Consider the following 18,488-nt stretch of genomic DNA (forward strand, 5'->3'; position numbering starts at 1 on the left):
GCAAAAACTACCTAATCAATTAAAACATTAAAAAAAAATATATATATGAATTTCCTGCAGAGAGAAATAGGCTGGAACCCTACTTTCACTGAATGAGAAAGTCTGTGGTTAAAACATAAAAAAAATATTCTCTGCCCCTATTAAATTTGATTGTAAGCAGACTGATTTCAGTCACAGCACAGACTGGCATAAGGAAAAAGGAAGAAGACATAGTTCTACATTTAAATACTTTGCACTAATGTAGTGCTCTGTACCCAGAGGTCTTCAGACACTTCATAAAGTGTGAATAACTGCTCTTCTCATCTCCCATTTAAAGAAACAAAAGCAACAATGCTAAAACAAAAAGTAGTGAGAGAGCTGAGAAAGGACTTGCAGACAGGTCTCACCTCCAAACCGAAACACGTATTTGGATCAGTTTGACCCAAAATGAAAATTAAAATATCCATGCCCCCCAACTGGAAAATTCAGTTGCAGTATTCCAGAGTCATTCTCCGATTTTTAACTCATTTGCCTAGGCAGGATCAGTGCTGACATGGAAATATGAAAGACTTCTGTTTGAAAAAATCAGAATATCCTGATTTTCTTAAAAGGAATTCCCATTTTTCTCAGCCAGTCACAGATTCAGGAAACACCTTCAGTTCCTGAGAAGTTGTATTCTCAGCAAAATTGGCTATTAATTTAGCAGTGCTTTGCGTTGGCCGATTAGCAGTCAAACCTACATTTCATCAGACAGAACATGCTGTCTTCTATTTGATATGGCAGAGCCCTGGAAAGACTCCTCCTTCATGCTGTTTATTGAAAACAGGATCCATTTAGGTATAAAAACCAAACAAACAAGCAAAAAAAACCTCTTGCAGTTTCAGCAAGTTAACTCATCAGTATTGGCTTCTGTGATAGATAGTAAACTATTTATTCATCAAATTCAGTTAAAACAATGGAGAAGTAAATCACCACCTGAGCTATGTAAAGCTAATATTGCTACATTGTATAAAACTAACCGACTAACAGCAAGCCTTAGCTTAACTAAAATAATAAATCAAGGCTGTGTAGGGGGTAGGTAGAAGATATAGTGGTGCGTCCTTATCAGAGCTTTAACAGAGACATGTAGAGACAAGAGGCAAGCAGAGACATGTCAGAGAACTACAGAGGCTGCGCAGAAACTTGGGGTGAAAAGTTCAACGGCGAGGAAGAGGAGATACTTCATCTCTACGACCACTATTCAGGACTCTGCGACCACCGCCCAGAACTGTTGAAGTTTACTGCGCAGAGAAACCTCATTAAAATATGAAGCGGGGGTAGGCGGGGATAGATTATGAATATATATGAGAGTTTCATTAATATACATCACTTTGTAACACATAAGCAAGACGAAAAAACTTCGAAAGTGCGCGCCGTTGGTGGAGTTGAACTCCCCGGCCGCCCAGCGCTGTTTTGCTTGTTGCCGCTTGCTAAATAAACAATTGGAATTTTTATTGGCCCTGTCTCACATCAATTTGAGAATTTACCTATAACAGCTTCCTTTGTTGAAGCACCTTGAGCCTATTAGAAACATACACCTTCACTGACATCTTGCTGTTCTGCTTGGAAAATTCAGCAAAAAGCTACCTATTTATCTTTGCATGTACATCCACATAAGTTATGTCAGCTGGCTGTCACCAGTGTGACCAAAGTTCTAGGCACACAGGTTACTGACCTCAAAACACGCTGTTTGAAGTCCTTGTTTGACGTAATTTGTGTTATTCTCTACGTCAATAGCTATTTCATCTGTTGTCTACTATATTTACAACTGAACAAAATAAAGAGAATAGAAACTATTACTCAATGCAGTTTTCCTTAGACATTCTCCTGTCTCACTACAGGAATAATTTCAGCTATGCTAGCAAATATCCTGCCTTTTAAGAATAAGGATGTATAGGTATCTGCAATGAACATGAATAATTTCTAATGTTATTAAAAACTCAAAACTTCCAATTTAAGAATCATAGTTGAGAAACATGAACCCCTCACAAAAATGTGCCTGACTTTCCTCTTCATTACTTCAGCTGAAAATCATTCAGAACTACTACAATAAAATCATGCTCCATATTTTCACTGCACGATGAACATGCAATGTGGAGGTAGTATCTGACTTTTTTTAGGGAAGAGTGTACGTATAGCCAAATGAAACTGCGTTCCCAGCAACCAATAACACTGAACTTTGATATGAATTAATGATACAGAGGAAGGGCAGGAACAAAGGGAACTGGGGGGCAAAGGGGAAGATAAGCAACAGACTTGCCTAAAAAGAGGCCAGAAATCCCAAACTTGTGGTCTGTGTTCTCTTCCCATCAGAGGCAGGCATGGGCATTAGCTGTGGTTTCAACAGATCAGACCTGCATTGTGATATTCCCTTACAAACTGCAGCCAAGGAGGAGGGGCAGGGCAGGGAGAAAAAAAGAAGGAGAACAGAGACAGGGGGTTACAGCCAACAATACAATATATCCATCCCAAGCAAAGATGGCATGGATCTTCTATCATCCCCATGTCAATGTTCTCAATAATATTCATCAAACAATTTATTAAGAATTCTGAGGTGAAAAGTTTGTTCATAGGAATGTTCCTGTGATGAGGCTTTAATAAATCACAGTTCCTGTATGGAAAGAAATACATACCACATTAGACTTCCCTTGTCAAAGTTCACTGCTGAGATTCTTGGTGGCCACAGCTGCTTTAGACACCCAGTAGCTACTACAGCATTCACCTAAAACTGAAACCAAAACATCAGATAAGAAAAATTGGCATGTGTAACACATACTCAAGCAGCACTGTGGCATAATTTGCAGCGTATAGCTACATTTGTTATACCTGAAATCAAGCCTCATGTTTATTTGTAACAGCAATAGCCATCTGATTAAAAAAATAATAAAACTATAGCATCTATTTCTGAATCATTTGTCTTGGATAATTAATTTGCCAAGAGCATGAGTCACCCAGTTAGAAATGAGTTAGAAAATTACTCATTTCTAACTTTATACTAATATTATCCTTAAAATAAAAGGATTCCTCCCTTACCCCTAAATTGTTGCATGTTTTGTTTCTTTTCACAATGCCAAAATCTGCTTTATACAGAATTTTTGGATTGTTGGAATAATTATCTTAGGTTTATAACGCCATTCACCCAGAAAGATCTTACGGTGCTTTATAAATGTCTGTGTATTCTTCAGTGCACCCACATACATGATGCAGTACATGACAGTACTTGGCAACACTATACAAAAGCACCTGACTGGAACTGCAGTCAGATCCTATAATCTGTTGAAACAGCAAAGGGAAACTCAGATGCACAAAACTGAATTACTAACAACAGAATTTTGCTGTTTACAGCTCAGTTTTTGCAAAATGGGGTTTATTCTGACTACAGAGGGTCAGATCAGCCAGTGCTTGGTAACACTCATCATTTCAGTGGAAACCTTTCAATTTCTTCAGATTTCAGCTGTGAGCAAACTTTCAGTAAGGAAGCCTGGCCTGCTTCAAAACTCTTCTCATCCTTGGCTGCAGCATGTTGTGACAACATCAGGGCAGCATTAAATGGAGAACTTTATGCTGAACAACATTTGGAAATACTCTCTCTAACTCTGCAAGTCTGGATATGCCCAAAGGCTGCAATCCAGCCAGCCTCCTGCATATTTGACTCCTTGCTGAAGAATTGCCAAAGATGCAACTTCAGAAGCAATTTAGCCAATCTAAGACTGCCTAATAGATGAGAAGCAGCCCTGCTCTTTTGTCCCACCAGCATTTCTGCCTGCTCTTCTGCTGTCCCAGCACCTGTTTGGCCACATGGATCTACTTGCTGATTTGGCTGAAAATAATGGTATAAAAACATGTTTAAAAAACTAGCTGCTCATTAATCAACCCTTTGAGAAGCAACAGAGACTTCATGAGTTTTCATCATCTTTCATCTGCTGGTGCACTTTCAGGGAAGAAGACTGTGCTTCTCTTCAAGGACTGCAAAGAACACTGTAGTCCCATCGCATGGCACAAATACAGGCTCTTCTTTTCAGGAGTATGACTTCATTCTATGCAGGGCAGATGTCTAGTGTGTATTAAGCTCCCTGCCTTCTGTTTTTCCTACAGGATGGGCAATGGCCAGCCTGAAATACTACTAAAACATAAGCTTACAAAAGAAAAAAAAAGGAAGATGAGCTCAGACCACTCAGACCAAAACAGGAAATGCCCTGGGCCATTTGTTATTGTCAAAGAGCCATTATTTTCAAGTCCTTTAAAGATGTGACTGGTTAAGAAATTTGTTTTCTAAATGTTAATTCCTTGCCCTTTTATCATGCTTTAGGATAACTGTGTTACCCAATATTAGACATTAAATTTAACATCTAAACTAAGAGGCTAGAAAGCAAGGTTCCTCCAGGGGGCAATTCAGGTTATGGTTATATTGCTTAGCTGTACCATGTAGCATAACTGGAAAGAACAAGAGTTTAACTTAGGCCTGAAACTATTCTGAGCATTTCTCACCACTGGCTCTACAGGAAGCCCAAGTTAAAACATCTGAAGGTCAGTGGCATGACTATCCCACTCCAGTCACATCTTCACTTAAGTTCAAGGAGAAGCCCTGAGTGCCCAAAACCATGATGACATTCCGAGGAATGGTACATAACATCAGAGAATGGCACTAGTTTCTGAGGTCAAGACAGACAGTTGACACTTGCCAAGGATAAAAGAAGCTCTGTCTTGGGTGTCAGAGCCAGAAAGATGAGTAATACTACACTGAAATACTGTAATGGCTGCACTGTAACATATCCTGCTCCTTGGATTTAGCCCATGTTACATGAGCAGTAAGCTTCTTACTCTTGAACCACATCTTTTTGAGGCACCTTATATTTTTGAGACACAGAAGTGTCCAGTCTTCTGGCTTCTACACAGAACTATATATACATATATATATGTACACACACCCCCCCCTTTAGTGGAGATCTTTCAGTTTCTTCAGCTATCAGATAAATATCTGATATTTATTTAGATATATCTTGGTATCTTGGCCAGTTTCCCCATTTCAGAATGGCATGACTCTAGATATGTATTGACTTCATGTTCCAATTTATTTACCTTGTTAAGCTTCTAGTAAGAGGACAGCAACAGTTGAGAATGTAATGAGCAACAGAATGCCTTTGGTAAAGTTTTCTGGGCTGTTCTGAGGGCTCTGGGACCATTAGACAGCTATTTACAGCCTCTGTTTTACATAACACTACAAAAGAAGAAACAGTATTCTCAAAAAAGTAATCCTAAGGATTAAAGCTTGAATTTCTTACACCATGAAGAATTTCCATAAGCAGCCTGGAACTGAAATAAAACTTCTGAAACCTCAGTTGAAATAAAATTCAAACATATGTTTCATTTCAGGAAAGTCAATCCTGAGATTTTTACCTTTAAATAATGGTTACCCATGTTGGTATTTACACAGCTCTGTGGATGATTGAAAAAGAATCAACAACACATGGAGAGAAATAGTTTTACTAGTAAGATTTGGAATTCATGCCCAGCCCTTAACCTGGAGGTTTCAAGCTAACATACTGTCTGCAAAAAAAAATAATTAACATCATGTATGGCAAAAAGTGCAAAACAGGCCTAGTCCCAGACTTAGAGATAAAAAGACATTATGCAAATATTTGCAGAACATAGGCACAGGTTTAGAAATTAAAAAAAAAAAAAAAGAAAAAGAAAAAAGGGGACATTTTAGGGAACCAAACAATATTTGGATACACAGTTCAAACACCCTTCATGAAATATAAGCAGCACATATAAAAAACATTTTCTGAAGTAGCCAGTGTTCCTGTACTGTATCTGTCCTTCTGCATTAACCATACCACTCTATTTTTATGTCCAAAGGATGTAACCTTGAAACCCATAGGAAAACTAAGATGGCTGTGTGAAAACAGCGGCAAAGCTCATACTGACTTCTCTAAGTACAGGATTCGATTTATTATTCCAGCTGTATAGCCATTTCTAACAGTACGTCCTGAGACATCAGTAGAATGTCGACTAGGAGAGAAGAATATTACACACCTAGTTGATACCAACCGTCACTCTTTCTGCTTGTGCTTTCTATGGCAAGGTTTTCAGTTATGTGATTACCAGTAACTCAAAAATGCCTGGTTTACATGATTCAGCATGATCACAACCCAAAGTGAGACAGTGTACCGGCTCTGGCTGGGATGGAGTTAATTTTCTGGGGCACATCACAAATGCCCCAGAAACTATATTTAGCAACCAGTTCTACGGAAAAGCCATCTATGCAGACTTTTCTTAAAAATAAGACAGCACACAATTTAAGAGCAGTCATCTTTTCTTGTATAAATACACTTTCACAAAAAAACCTTTGACCGTATATTTTTTAAACAATAGTTTTACTATTCACAACATGTATCTTAAATACCTGATAGCTAAGCTATTTGCTACATGACTATGAATCAGTCAGACAAAACAGACTGAATGTTTTGACATTTGACAACAAATTGCATCAGACATTGACACTGACAAACAAAATGAATCAAACAGACAAAACATTTACAGGACAAATACTTGTGTCACAATGTGAAAACAGTTCTTACCATTTTCTCCAACGGAGGCCACTTTTGCTGTTACATTGACTACTGTGATACTGTGTTGTTTGGCCTGATCAGCCAACTCCTGTCTAAATGCTTCAGCCCCTTTCAGCAATAAAGAAGTAAAATACTTAGCCATCACTGGTGGTCTTACAGCATCTGTGCCAGAGTTACAGAAAGACCCTAGAAAACGCAGAAGAAAAATAAAAGTTGGGTTTTTTTCCCCTCCAGTTAGTAAAGCTTCAGTTTCCTTTGGTAGTAAAACATATAAATATATATATACGCACATACATACACAAAATATTTCTCAATTATTATTCATCTTGAGAGTCTATTAAATTTTACTCCAGATTGGCAGTTTAAATGAGTAGGGTATGTCACAGAAACATTTAAGAAACATACTTTATCATCATTTATGCTGTGATGATGTTAAAAAGCTCCTGTGAGGTTAAGAATGCACTGTATTAGGCAAACATGAGTACAACTGCGCTAATGGAAGGCCCAAATGATCCTGCCTTGAAAAGCTTCCTAATCATAGTAACAAAAGATTTAAATGGATGGATGGATGGATGGATGGATGGATGGATGGATGGATGGATGTAAAAAATATACAGCACACTAATACTGAAAAAAACTGCATTACTAATTCCTCAAAATATCCAAGCCATTCACTTATTTTAGTTGCTAGAGCCAGTATAGAACACTATTACTGTGAGGCACTTGGTTACACACGCTTCTTTAAGAGCTGTTCGAATTAAAGTGACCTGAGAACCTAAGTACACTCATACACTTGGTAAGCGTAATGATCCAAGACACACAATTATGTTTTCAGGTACATTTTTAAGCCTGTTGATGAGAGATAGAAGTTTCTGATTTCAAAATGCTAGATCTGACCTTCAAAACAGTAATCATTTATATTACCGTATTGCAGAGAATAATCGATTTTGAAACTATTTGGTTTAATTACAAGATTAAAAGGTTGGTTAAAGCTGAAATGATCTCTTTAGCTCATCAGAGAATTATGCAATAAATCAAAGGGTAGAATGAATAACCAGGGTGGAGGGAGAAACAGCAATAGCTTTTTTGTCTCAGTTGCACTCTTTCCAAGGACTAAGTCTTGAGTTATTCAAATTGAACAACATACATCTTAGTAAATATAGTTCAAATCTTCTCCTATGTAAAACAATACAGCTCCTGCTCAAGGAGTAATACTATGTTTGCCATGTACATGCTTTCAAATGAAGCTATGAAGATTTGAAAATTATATGCTGAGCACATGTAGCACATTTTTATAACACAAAACCCTGTCATGGGACCAGGTGGCCTCAATGCATCTATGAAAAGCACACATGCAGCAGTACCTAAACATGCCTTAACACAACCATGCCTCCAGCTGTGAGCTCCCTGTCTCTTCTCTTCTCAGTGAATGACTTTAAACGACCACAGGGCAACAGGCAACCCCAACACCTTACTTGCCACAGCAGCCAGCCCTGGCGCTGGGAAGTCGCCAGAGGCCAAGTGTCAAGGCCCGAGTCCAGCACCAGGCGCTATGGCTTGCCTCCAGCAGCCCATCAGCGATCCCCTCCTTCCTCCCCAGGCCCCCGGCCGGCTATTTCACACTGCCATGTGCTGCTCAAGCCCCCTCTTTGCCGGTGGGTCTGGGATTCATTTTCCAGACTGTATTTTATGCTTCCAGAGCACCTCAAGGGAGCGGCCTCATGACCATCCGCCAACTCCTTCCTCCCACCCTGCCCGAACTCCCGCAATTACTCAGTTAACCAAATTACCCACGAAACAGCCGCAGCATTTGGAGGCTGGCGGCTGGCAGAAAGCCCCTGCCCCTGGGGAAAGGGCCCCGACTACAGATACCGCCGGGGACGGCTGCGGCTCCGGCCCCACACCGCCGCGGGGCTCCAGCCAGCCACCCCCCACCCTGCAGGGCCAGACCCCGCCTGCTCCCGGCCGGGGACGCCCAGCCCCGCTCGGATCTCCCGGGCCTCGACGCTGTCACCTGCCCCCGGGGCGACGCCTCCCGAGCTGGGGAGTGCCCGCGGCAGCCCCCGGGCCGAGCTGCGCTGCCACGCTGGGCGCCTTCTGCCGGGGCTGGGCGCGAGGGCCCGGCGGGGTCGGGGCGGCGGCGGGTGGGCTGTGGCCTCGCTTCGCGCCGAGGCGGCTTCCGCCAGCGCTGCCGGGCCAGCGGGGCCGGTGGGGCCTTGACGGTGGGGCCGAGGTGCTACGGCTGGACGTTACGGCGGGCCTCGCGCTCCGGGCCCCGTCACCTTGTCTCCCGTCGTTAATTTGACGTAAGTTCAGGTCCCTTTGAAGGAAGAGACGCTGTGCTGGCCGACTGACACCGGACCGCAACGTGAATATCGTCTGCTTGCCAGTGACTGCCTCTGCGCCCCTCGGTTCAAGGGAAGGCTTGAACGTATGCACGCTGATGCACAACAATTACACGGACAAACTCAAGTCATTTTTCTCTTAAGTTTGTGCCTTTAAAGCTAATCTTGAGCAGGAAACAAGCAAATAGTTGAAGAATTGAAAGTCAGCTGTGGAAAAAATATATTGGATGAACTGGGAAATGTGACACTGAAGAAGCAGCTTATTGCTTAAAAGACATAAAGGAAAATATACCTATATCAGTAAAGAAGAATGCACAAATCAACAGCCTGCAAAGTCATGAGTTCACAAAATCAGCTGTATATGACTTAGAAATAATGTCACCTGAAGGCAACTGATGGCACTGGGCCAACGAGGGTACCACTATATAGGTTCAAATTAAAGGCAGTGTGAAATGCACCCACAGGACTGTGCAAATCACAAGACAAATGACACGCACTGCCCTGAAAGACAGGTGAAAAGGGGCTGATATGGCAGACTACCAAGAAGGTAACGCAGCACACCATTTTCCTCCAAGGCACCTCTGTGACAAGGAACGGGAGCTTTCCTGCCAGTCAGCTCCAAACAAGCCCTGCAGAAGAAGGACTCTCCTCCAACCAGGATGGGAAGGCAGCGCTGTCAGGGCACAGGGAAGCGCAGCAGAACCAGGAGTGCTGAGGGGAAACTGAAGTGCTTTGTCAGTTCCCCGGGGAAGATGAGTTGAGTACAAAGACGCTGAAGCCAGTTCTGGTTTGGCTGCTGCTCAGATGTGCTGAAGGATGCTGGGCCAAGTCCCAGAAGTGTTGACTGTGTCTCTAATTTCTTCTGACAGCAGTGTAAAAGCTACCCGAGATACGCTGTCTCAGAGGGCATCATCTCATCACTCTGATGAGGAGACTATCCACAACTTTTCAATCCTGTCCCAAATATAAGGAGCATAAGTTTCTAAGGGTAATGACGAGAGCTGTAACAAGTAATTCATAAAAAAAATCTTTTCCCCTTGCAGAGTGGCACCCTTGCTCCACAAGTTATAGAGGACTTAAAAAGAAACATAATCAAATTTCAGGAGCTAATGAGTTAACACTTTTGGCAGCAGATATTTTTGTTGCAACTGGCTGTCCTTGCACAAACTACTTTAAGGAGAATATATTGGTGAAAAGCCATAAAGGTTATTTACATAGATAGAGTTTCATCATCTCCCACTCCAAAACAGGCTGGGTTGGTTATGCTGATGTAATGTTTTCTTTATCATGGTTTGTGTGAGGCTAGGAGCACATGTTAGATTGTGTTTTGCTCTTTTAGTATGTTGATGGTAGTCCTTTGAGATACTAGTTTAAATTATGCAGCATGTGCAGTATTTTAAAATCAGTTTCAGAAATCTAATATTCAAACAAAACCAAAATACTGCTTGTACTATGAGCTTTGTTATGCCCCAAGTTCTGCAGAAAACAGCACCCAACATTTTTAGGAATATACCTTGAAAAATATTCCGAGAAGATCTTCAGTTTTCCTTTTCAACAAGTAGAAGAGAACAACTTTCAGGTTTGCTCACAGGAGCTAATTTTCCCCTTTATTTGAGAACCATTCTCAGTCCCTTCCTGGTATGAAAAAGGTGGTTTGGCATTAGGTTAGTTCAGTAGTTTGAATTCACTGTTCTGTTCAGGATAGAAACTAAAATACTTTTTAAAAAGTTAGCCTAAGTCTTAAAGAATGTCTACAAGAGCTTTTCGGTTTTGTTTGGCAAGCAATTTCAAATCCAAAATCGCATCACTTTCTGCTGTTAAAACACACCGACTCTTGCAACATGGCCTGCATCTGAACTGAAATCAAGCACACATCTTTTACTGATACGACACAACCTCTGTTTAACGAAAGATGGGATATAATCTTAAAGACAACCTCATCAAAGCAGCTGATACAGGATCTGTGTAGAATTATTCTTTTACAGAATTGCTTGCACTAGCTGGCATTTTCTTCAAATGAAAGACAAACGTTTGGTTTTGGTAGTTATTGACTACTTTCAAGTTACTTTTCCTTTTATTTCAATTTAAAACAGGCAGACATTCTTTATTAAAGTTCAAAGAATTCCTGTCTGAGTCTAAAGAGAAACTTATGGTGATTTTTGTTACCTAAATCCGTACATTTCCATACCCTGACATTCTAGAAAAGGATGATCTGTTTGGCATTATGATACTGTTTTGAAAATGAAGCCAAAGGATTTCTCTTACTGATGTTTAAGAAATTAAATCCCTATCATGCAAACCTGGTACCAAACAGTAATTTCCACCTGGGGAAAGTTTTAAACAAAGATACCTTACAAAGTGTTTTCTACAGCTGTCACTCTGTCAGTATTGTAATCCAGGATGAGGAACAAGACAGCCTGAATTTAAAATTGGAGTTTCCCAATTGTGCTGATCCCTGCTCCGATATAGGGCATCTGCAGCTTGAGCACGTCACCTGGCCTCTTCCCTTTCACTGCCTGCAAACAGTGATTATATACAGACTGCAAAGCCTCAGCTTGCCTCTCAGCCTGCAGAACGCCTGTGGAAACAGCATCACTTTCATCACCCAGAGTATCGACAAGCTCGAACTTACATACATCCTTCTGCCAGACCTGAGGGACCAAAGCCCGGGCACTGCAGACGGTGAGGCAGGCAGGTGAGGGCAGGCTGCGGGGCAGGCCCGGCGAGGCCAGGGCGCCTTCCCGGGGCAGCCGAGGTCGTGCTGCCGCTGAGAGGGCGGGCCCTGGCGGCTCTGGGTGCCTGCAACACAGAAGCCTCAGAGAACACCCCTCGCAGCGCAGCGCGCCCCCACTGCGAAGCCCAGCCGCCGCCTCAGAGGAAACCTCCCCCCCGCCCCGCCAGCCGGGCTGCCCGGCCCGGCCCGGCCCCGCCGCGTGCCCCCCCCCAGACTACATTTCCCGCCGAGCCTTTCGCCGCGGCAACGTCCGCCCTCCCTCGCCGGCGGTCGCGTGACGGCGCCGAGCTCTGCCATTGGTCAGATTTGAAAAGAATCGCGGCCGTGCCTTAGTTTTGTTGGTGAGTCGCAACGGTTGCTAGGGCCGCTCAGCAGAGCCGAGCGGCTCTCGCCTGGCGGAGGTCGGTGGCTGGGCTCGCTCAGCCTGCCGTGCGCTCTCCGGTAAGGGGTTGTGGGGCTGTCGGGCTGCCGGCCGCTCGCTAGAGGAGGGAAGGAGGCGGCAGTTTCGACCTCGGGGTCGCGGAGCTGGGAAGCGGTGCTGGGGGGGTCTGCGTGGCGGGCGGTGCTGAGGGGTCTGCGTGGCAGGCGGTGCTGAGGCCTCTTCCCCTCGCTTCTCCCCTGGCACTACGGTGGGTGAAAACTTGTGGAGCGGGGGATGTGTGTGTGAAAACTTTTAGGTACTGCTGAGGGGCGTGCAAGTCACGGGTAGCGTCCAGGGCTATGACCAGGCCATGCGGCAGTGTCCCGTAAGAACGGGACAACACTGCGAAGCCTTGCAGTGAGAGATTGGTAATTGCGGAGGAAAACTTTTCTTTTAAATTTTTTAAAGTGTAAGTACTGATGCGTTATGTTTCTTTATAAGCTGCCAGCTGTGAGGTTTGGAGCCTTTTCAACCCTTGTGCTGTCTGACAGTGCTACAGGTTGTGTGTGTACTGTTATAGACTATCTTGCCAAAATGATGCAAGTTAGGACAAATTAAATTTCAATTATTTATTTTAGCAAGCGGCAATAAGCAAAACAGCGCTGGGCGGCCGGGGAGTCCCTGCTCCACCAACGGCGCGCACTCACTTCCCGAGGGTCCGTCTTTTTTATATCCTCCGCCTTCCGTTATCGGGTCTCTCTGAGAAGGTGTATCCTGCGTCTGCGCACTTTGCAGCTAGGGGGTCGCTCCATCCGGGTCTTCCTCACGTCACCAGCTTCTCGTATTTCCTACTTTCCTGAGAGTGGCTCACAAAGTCTTTGTTTATATCTTACAGAATATAGACACTACCCCCTTTTTTTTTTTTTTTTTTTTTTCTTCTTCTCCCCTTTGTCTTTCTCCCCTTTGTCCTTCTTCCCTTTCTCCCTCTTTTCAGTCTTTTGCCTAGTAGGAGTCCTTGCTTCAGCATTTCAACTTAGATAAGCACTTACAGTCAGTTAGTCGTTACACAGTGTAATAGTTAAGATTAAGCTTAGGCCAACATAGTTTATGGAATAACATGTCACGAGCTCCCAGTATCTTCAATGGAATTTGATGAACAAACAGTTTACTGTCTATCACATGTACCGTGACCAGGTTTTGCTTTGTGTGCCATTCTGGATACCCTTCTCTTAAGGTGTCTGCAGCTCTAAACTCTGTTGTCACGATAAGCAGAATTACAATAACGTATCCCAGTATACAAGTACATTTTAGAGGCTACAGCCGGGCAGTATACCTGTTTACCCCAGAACATCTAAGGTAATTACAGTGCTGTATGACACAATGTGCAGACAGATGGACAGTTTGCATCTTGTGTTTTACATGCTATTAGTGGTTCAACCTGACTTATCTGAATGCTGGGCTCATATGAATGCTTTGAATTCCAGCTTTGCATACATAGCTTAATGTTTGTATTTTGCCCCTTAGGTAAAAAAGCACAGAGTGAGAGCATAATCTCGACAAATCACACTTTAAAATAAGCTTATATTTAAAACAACTAAACTGTCAGTTACCTAACAACTATGTTTCCTGTCAAGGTCTGGTAAGAGTTTTGCCCTGTGACTTTGTGTAGCTGATGAGGAAGACTTCTAGATCGTGACAGCACAGGTATGTTTCTTTCCAGTAGTAGCTTATTCCCAACTTGGTGTTTGTTCAAGCTTTGTCAGTATTTCAGGCCAAGTTTTTCCTGGTTTTCATATAGTTGTCTGACAAAAATAAGAACTGTAGATTAAACTAAACATTGCTGCTTAGTTTATGTATAGCTTTACCTCATTTGCCTCTTGGTGAAGTTTGTCTGGCTTCATGAAGCCTTGTATCTGCCTTTTACAAGCTAGATAGTCAGGCTGAACTGTTAAATGTTTTGACACCAAAGTGCTGGCATATTTCAGGTTTTTTGCTGGGCGGAACAAAAATATTACGACTGCTTAATAGGCAACACCTTTTCTGAACCAGCCCTGGTCTGTCCACTGTTTTAATGAATGCTGTGTGTTCTCCATTAGTATTTAGAGACAAAATATATATACACGTGGCTGTAGCATAGACATGGGAATGTAGTATTAGACCATTGACTCATCATGTCCAAAGCTTCAAAACTGTAGGAGACCATGTGGTAGATGTCTAATTGCTGGAATGCTTGCTGCCATAGTCTATGAGCCCAGTGAGTTGCTGTCATAGTCTGTGAGCCCAATGAGTTAAACTTAATTCATAACAAAAGCTGCCAAGCCACATCTGTAACATCACAGGAAAAAGCAACTGGAGAGTGAAGGGCAGACAAAATATGCTAATATTTTGAAATAAAATGCACTTTTTAAAGATTATTTTGAAATCTACCTGTCTACTATCAACGCTGAATCAATTTACTTTCATTTTCTATAGCAAATTTTCACTGCCCAGATTCTGAGATGCACAAAAATCATTAAATTTTGGATTAATAGATGAATTGCTGATCTATAAAATGACTGAAAAAGTTACTAAAAAGCAATTCTGTAACTTGCCCTCTGGCATGAGGTCTAATTTTCTAGTGTCCCCTTAATAGCTAAAACTATATGCTAGTCTTCAGAATTTTTCTGAACTCTGTCATGCATTAAGCTACATTGTGTTATATTTATAATACCAATTATTTATCAGGTCCTGCAGAGATAACCATGAAGTTTGGGTTACTCTTGCAATGAACTTTTATTCTAAATGGACACAATAATGGGATGATGGAGAAACGGATGTGGAACAATATGATTGTTTGGTGTTTTTATTTTTTAATTCTATCTTCCTTGTCAAACATGGGTTTTAGCAAGGTTGTGGTATATGAGTAAGGCTTTTTCCCTCGTAAACAGTTGCTTTGCATTGAAAGAAGAATGGCTGGTCTTGTTTCATCGTGATGTGAACTCCATTGCAGACCCTCTCCCCAGCTATCAGAAACTTGCTGTGTAAATTTTGAATAGGATAAAGAAAGCTTTCTCCTTAAAGAAACTGCAGCTATCAGTTTCAAATTGACTTGTCTTATATAAGAGACTTCAGAAGCTCTATGTTATGTGATCAGAAAACAAAAGAAGGATTTTATTTTATCTCGCAGGATGGAACCAAATTTGGATAAAGAGGAATTTTTCAGACCATCCTATATTGCTAGTGCTGAGCCACTTCAAAGAACAGGGCCAGTAAGTGTGGAAGACCTTAAAACAGATCTCTCTGGTGATTTTTCTTTGGTTTCTTCAGACTCGGACACAAGCCAGGTAAGAAAGCTTTAACGTTTGCATTGTTTGGATATTTTTTAATAAACTTAGTCTTTTCATCAATACGAATAATCAGAATTTTACAGAGAAGATGAAAAGCATCTTTAGTATGTTTTTAATTTGGAGGAGATAGATAGGATTAGACTAAGTTGTGTGGCACTGCATTGATACCTTATTGGGCGCATCAGTCTTGGAGCAGCTTAATCATAGAATGTTTTTGTGGGTTTCATTCTTGATTTCTCATTGCCTTAGTGTCGTGTGTGTGTGTATATATATATGCTGCAAGATTATGAACTCTTAAGTTATCACAGCGAACTTCTGCAGAGGCCTAAGCACTTGTGAAAACTGATGTAGTGAATTACTTTTGCTTCTCTTGTCATCAAATAAGTCTGTTCAAAGTAGCCTGGTGAAAATAAAACTGCCTTAAGATGCTAGCTATCCAACAAAGAAGCTAGTCAAATTTCTAACTTCCTTATTTTTTTTTATTTAAGAGGAACGTTTTGGAGCCTAAGGGACACATACAAGTTTGCCTGCGTATTAGGCCATTTACATCGTTGGAGAGAGAAAATGAATTGCAGGTGTGACATTTATATAGCTTGAAAATACCTTAAATGTATGCTTGGGGTTTTTGGTTTGTTTTTTCCTCTAAGCTGAGCTTTTCATACACTTTTCATGCCTGCATTGTTTCTGGTTCCTTTTAATAGAGCTGTGTTTCGATTGAAGATTCAACAAGTGTCATACTGAAGCCACCCCAATATTCTTTGAGTCGACTGAGTGAAAAAACTGTTGGACAGAAGTTCACTTTTTCACAAGTAAATGAATTGTCTTTAAAAATTTTTAATCTTTTCCTGGAAAAATTTGTTTAACTTTATATTATTAAATAGCAATCCAACTAGATTTTTAAACTGTCAATAGTCTTTAAGATTATAAACATACAGAATTTAAAGGATTCTTTAAAAGTCTCTAATGATTGCTGAAACAAAATAAAGATGTTTCTTGGTAATGCTCAGGTGTTTGCCCCTGAAACAACTCAAGAAGAATTTTTTGAAGGCACCATGAAGAAACCAGTGCAAGACTTCTTAGATGGATATAATCGTCTTATTTTTACATATGGCGTTACAAATGCTGGGAAAACCTACACATTCCAAGGTATAAGTAGAAATGTGTTCTTGAATGAAATTCCTTTTTTTTTTTTTTTTTTTTTGAGAGGATTACTTCTAGCAGAAATATTATAACTCTCTCCTTTATTTAAGCTGTAGGCCCTGTACATTGGCTTCTCTTGAATAATAATAATAATAAATAGCCTTTGAAAGTCTCCTTCCATAACCAATATCACTAAACTGCCAACTGACAGTCACTGCCAGAGTTTACGTAAACATACAGTGGTATTGCTTTGTAAGGCTGTAATAATTTCAACCAGGTGTATGTGACTTCTTTTTTCCTCCAAGTATCTAGAGGGTGGAGGGGGGAGTTAAGAAAATATGTGTTCTGTATATCAGAATGTGAAAAGTGTGTAAGTCCAGACTCATATTTTTTTAATCATTATTATAAAGGTCATATGCATCTTATATGCATTGTCTCCAAATAAGGAATAGTATTTGAGTCCGTTTCAATTATTACAGGCAGAGCATAAATGTTTTGAAACATATTTGAGTACTTCCAAGTATTTCTGTCTTGTCTTGAGTTTCTGAGTTTATCAATAATATCCTAGGAGACCTTGTCTCCTGATGTACTGTTTCTGTACTGTTAAAGCTCAATATCCTTTCTGGTTGGAAGATGTCATTCTTTAATTATTTTTCAAAACATTTTAACAAATAAGGTGGCTTGATTTAGATGGAAACAATTTCTCCTGTAATAAAATGGCAGTTCTAGATTCTATAATGCTTATTTTATACACAGAAGTAGTAGAAGGACAATATGTCTTATGCCATATGAAATTGATCTTTATTGAAGTGACATTGTCTTCTAAGTGATCTTCTGTTAGGTAGATTATAACTAAAGACTACTGCCAGTATTTTCAGTTATCATTAATCTGGGGCAATGATGGCATGCTCTGTCCTAATAAATAATAGGTAAATAACAACCCCCCAAAATTCCTAAAGTGTACAGTCCCGCATGCTTGGCTAGTTTGGGCTATATTGTGTGGGTTTTCAAGACTTTTTGATTCATGTCTTTTCAGACTCTGCAGACTTTTTCATGCTATTATATTTTTCTAGGACTTAACTATCAACTTGTGATAAGAACTGTCAGGGCAGAATGTTGCCTACGGGGTGCCATGATTTCCTCTTCTGTTATTCCCAGTATTGTCAATATAGCCTTTCCTTTCTGGCAGTACATGGCAGTCTGTATTCAGTCAATGGTAAGGGACTTAAGTGAAAGATGCAACAGTTTTTTAGGACTGTTCATTGTTTGCCAGTGACTGCTACTTTGTTCATGTGAGGTTGAATTACAAGTGGCATTACGAGAAACAAAAAATTACGAGTAGATGAGGAGAAACAAATGTAATCCAACAGTACTTTAGTATGTTATTTGGTTCCTAGCTTGGTGTTTGAGTGCCAGCTAGATTTTACATAGGTTCTGACTTGGGCAACACAGCTAGTGCTGTAACTGGTGAAAGCCCATCTGTCTCAGGAGCGGTAGGAGTTATCAGAGGCTGGAAGATAATGCTGTCAGTCTGAGACAGGATAGTTGTTTCTCTTCCATTCTCCCCTCTTTCCTCTCCTCTCTGGTTTAGAAATCAAAGTTAAGTGAACCCTTTTTAAACTTGCATCTGGATTCAGAAAGATCAAGTGTTCACCGAGGCTTTTATCTGACTCCTTTTTGCCTTTCATGTGCAAAAGTAGGATGCTTTGGTAGGAAAGGGTCTGGGACAGGGAAAGGAGTGAGTCTTCACAAGGCTTCTAGAACTTTTTTGGTAGGGTCTGTGGAATTAGTACAGGACTGCAGCTGAGAGAGGAGTCATCAGTTGTATTTGCAGATTACTTCCTTGAGAGAGAGAGTGAAGGCAGCCTATGAAATGCAATTGAAAAACTGCAAATCTCTATTGAATGTGTGTTGGTTGTGGTTGGTCTGTTTTTTGTTTTTTTTCCTTAAGGCTAAGTTTATGCAGAACACCCCATCAGTTTTTATGTTCTG

The 18,488-nt window shown here is 41.1% G+C and overlaps 1 long non-coding RNA gene and 1 pseudogene across 1 annotated transcript in view; one reads left to right on the forward strand and one right to left on the reverse strand.

The window, feature by feature from the left end:
* The window catches only part of LOC141938497 (uncharacterized), a 31,430-nt gene extending 19,824 nt beyond the window's left edge, over nucleotides 1-11,606 (reverse strand). Inside the window, exons 1-5 of the long non-coding RNA XR_012627311.1 lie at nucleotides 11,568-11,606; nucleotides 10,449-10,570; nucleotides 6,600-6,776; nucleotides 2,652-2,746; nucleotides 2,279-2,397 (exon numbers count right to left, since the gene is read on the reverse strand). This is a non-coding gene — a long non-coding RNA (uncharacterized LOC141938497). The remainder of the gene's footprint in view (nucleotides 1-2,278; nucleotides 2,398-2,651; nucleotides 2,747-6,599; nucleotides 6,777-10,448; nucleotides 10,571-11,567) is intronic.
* A 433-nt stretch (nucleotides 11,607-12,039) lies between these two features.
* LOC141938498 (kinesin-like protein KIF20B) overlaps nucleotides 12,040-18,488 on the forward strand; it is a 38,738-nt pseudogene continuing 32,289 nt past the window's right edge.

The sequence above is a fragment of the Strix uralensis genome, unplaced genomic scaffold (genome assembly GCF_047716275.1).
Source record: "Strix uralensis isolate ZFMK-TIS-50842 unplaced genomic scaffold, bStrUra1 scaffold_116, whole genome shotgun sequence".
Classification (NCBI taxonomy): Eukaryota; Metazoa; Chordata; class Aves; order Strigiformes; family Strigidae; genus Strix; species Strix uralensis.